Source organism: Nematolebias whitei, chromosome 12 (genome assembly GCF_014905685.2).
Source record: "Nematolebias whitei isolate Nwh7 chromosome 12, NemWhi1, whole genome shotgun sequence".
Lineage (NCBI taxonomy): Eukaryota > Metazoa > Chordata > Actinopteri > Cyprinodontiformes > Rivulidae > Nematolebias > Nematolebias whitei.
Window position 1 is genome coordinate 16,634,716 of NC_056509.1, and position 3,209 is coordinate 16,637,924.

Sequence of the window (3,209 nt, forward strand, 5' to 3'; positions counted from 1 at the left end):
GCTTTAATAAGCATTAGGAGTGCTCTTGACCTGGAAGCTTTGGCCCGCTTTTACGGTCACAGGCGCTCCTTACTGGAAGGATGAGCCATCGCTTTGATGATAGTTTAATTAGATCCGTTGTTCTGGTAACCATCAAATTTGTTTTGAATGCTCTCACGCGATCCGGTAAATGGTATAAAGGAAGTGTGACAGGCAACTTAATCTTGGGAAGTCCTGCGATGGATCAGCACGCGCGCTGGTGCCATACGCCATTTTTGATGTGATTCTTCTTTACCTGGGTCGAAAACGACTTCCCGGCCAGTGTCACGGTGAGAAGTTATTTCATATCAATCTGTGTGTTAAGAGTGTACATGTTTTTTGCTTGGCTGTTTTCTGTGGCAGGATAATAAAGGACACTTATTACTCCTAGCAGTAACAGCTTCTGTCTTTCATTTTTTCCTATTTGTCTGAATATGTGCCGACCGTTTCACGAGCCCTTTTGATAAAGAATTTCATAATACACACCCCTTGAATGAAACACTTAGAGGCAAAAAAGTGGACCAGCAAATAGAAAGGACACCCGAGAGGGTACAGGCGTTCGATGATGCCAAAGAGGCTTTGGCTAATGCTGCACTTTTGGCCATCCATCTCCAGCGACTCCTGTGGCTCTGACAACTGATGCCTCTGATTATGCAGTTGGGGCAGTTTGTGAACAATGGGTGGATGGCGCATGGCAACCCCTGGCTTTTTTTAGCAGGAAACTCCGGGATGCTGAAAAAAGAAAATAGTACCTTTGATAGGGAACTGCTCGCTCTTTTTCTGGCAACGCGGCATTTCCAGTTCATGTTGGAGAGCAGAGACTTTACTTGTTGACCATAAGCCTCTCACTTTTGCTATGGCAAAAGTTTCTGAACCATGGTCATCATGGCAACAAAGGCATCTGTTAACTATGCTGGACAGAACCACTTGGTGGCCAGAGGCAGTTCCGCTGTCATCAACCACTTTGATTGATGTGGCTCGGGCATTTATCTCTTCCTGGGTGTCCCGATTTGGTGTGCCATTGGACTCAACTTCTGGCAGGGGTCCCCAGTTCACCTCAGAGTTGTGGACTGCAATGGCAGACAGCCTTGGGGTTAAACTCCACCGAACTACTGCCTACCACCTGCAGGCTAATGGTCTTTGTGAGAGGTTTCACCGCTCAATGAAGGCAGCATTGCGGGCCTCATTGGTGGATAATGGTTGGATGGATCGCCTGCCTTGGGTTTTGATGGGTCTGCATTCAGCTCTTAAAGAGGACCTGTGGTTTTCTTCAGCTGAATTGGTCCTTGGCCAGCCTTTGAGAGTACCAGGGGAGTTTCTTCCAGGTCCGGCAGGTTCAGTTGCTCCCAAAGGGAGTAGGGCGGTCCTAACAGTGGAAAATAGATCTGTGGCCCCATTGGCAGCACATCACTGCCTTCCAGAGGTGTTTGTGCCGAAGGACCTTATGTCAGCCGAGTATGTATTTATCCGCCATGACACACACCGTTCACCACTTCAGCCTCCTTACAATGGTCCATTTAGTGTTTTGGAGAGGGGACCTAAAATTTTGTTGGTGGAGTTGGGGGGTAATCAAGAGAGTGTTTCGGTGGACCGTTTGAAACCGGCTCATGTGTTGCTGGGGGACCCGGTTGAGGGCTCAGCCACTTTGTTGTGGCCGTCCCCCAGTTTCTTTACCCACTCTTCCAGGTTTTCCCCTACAGCTGGGTTGCCTCCCTCATGTGAACTGTTGACTTGTGGCAGTCGGTCTAGAGAGTCTCCTTCACTTTCAACCCCTGTCGCTTTGAAGAGCAGTCGTGGTGGCCGCCTTATTAAACTCCCTAGCCGTTACCGTTAGGTATTTCATTTATTTATTTGGTGTGTGTTTTACACCTGTAATGAGTTTCATAATTTGTGTTTTTGGTGTTTGTGACATTCTGTGTGTTGGGGGGGGGGGGCGGACACAAATGTATATTTCGCGTCAGAATGTGCTCTTATTGTGAAAGGGACAGAATATAGAAAGAGCAGATCAACAGTTGTAATTCATTTGTTTTTTCTGAGCTTGATGTTGGAAAACGTAGAGAATAAATCGAGATTCAAAATATTTTTTGTCTCTTGTTGCCGACTTCCACAGTGTATAATTATTTTTTTGTTGATAAAAAAGTGAAAATAATTCAGTGATGTCTGCATGAATTACAGACACATGGTTGTCTTTACAGGACTTGGTTACTCTGTACTTGAGTAGGAGGGTACTCGGAACAGAGGGGTAGTTTTGCGGTTGTCATAGTAACGAGGTAAATGGGCACTGGATTTGTAATGCGCATGTGCAGAAGTTATTTAACCTAACACATAAACCGAGTTCATACATAAACTCAACTTTGTAAACCTCTTCCCTGGAATAATTTCGCGATCTAAACCCCAACGCTGATCATAAACAACAATTGTTTAAAATAAATGGTCTAAATCTGCCTGTCTGTTTTTGAGATAGAGTGTACTCAAGTACAAGTCGAAGATGGGCAGACTAAATACTTGAAGTTGATACAAGATAAGATTGTTAAAAACACCCAAAACACAACTAATACTTTCGCTGGTCGGAAGCACTCAAAACTAAGTGAGACAGCAGCGGAAAATGTACATATTTTTCAGTTTTGACTCTCAGAACTGATACCGGAAACACCGCGTGACGTGAGTCACAGGCTGCAGCCGCGCGAAACTTCAACAGAAAGGCTAATCTTCTCAGAAAAATACAGAAAAACTACAAGATAATGAAAAATATACCTTATAAACGATATATTGTCCTATTATTCTTCCTTTACACTGTTGTGGCTAGTGATAAAACATGAAATCCAACAACACACTGTTATTTAGATAAAGAACACAGTAAGAATTACATACCAAACGTTTGCGCTCGCTTTTTCTTCTTCTACGGTTTTTGTCTTCTTCGTTGGTTTATTGGCGGCTAACAAACAACGTTTTCCTGTTACCGCCACTAGCTGGAGGGAAAGTGAAAAGGTTCAATTCCAGAGTCAGAGTCAGAGTTTCTTTATTGTCATTCGTACCTCATGTGGTACATGTGGTGGAGTGAAATTATGTACACAAGGTCCCAGTTACATCCAACAATAAAACGTATAAGAAAAACAGTAATAACATCTAAGATATGAACTAAGAAAAACATCAACTAAATATACACTAAGCACTCATAACATAAAACATTG

The 3,209-nt window shown here is 43.7% G+C and overlaps 1 protein-coding gene across 1 annotated transcript in view; it reads right to left on the bottom strand.

Moving 5' to 3' along the window:
- The window catches only part of mcm9 (minichromosome maintenance 9 homologous recombination repair factor), a 41,322-nt gene extending 38,409 nt beyond the window's left edge, over positions 1-2,913 (bottom strand). Inside the window, exon 1 of the mRNA XM_037686100.1 lies at positions 2,890-2,913. The gene's annotated coding sequence lies outside the window, so the exon portion shown is untranslated. The remainder of the gene's footprint in view (positions 1-2,889) is intronic.
- Positions 2,914-3,209: the final 296 nt, after the last annotated feature.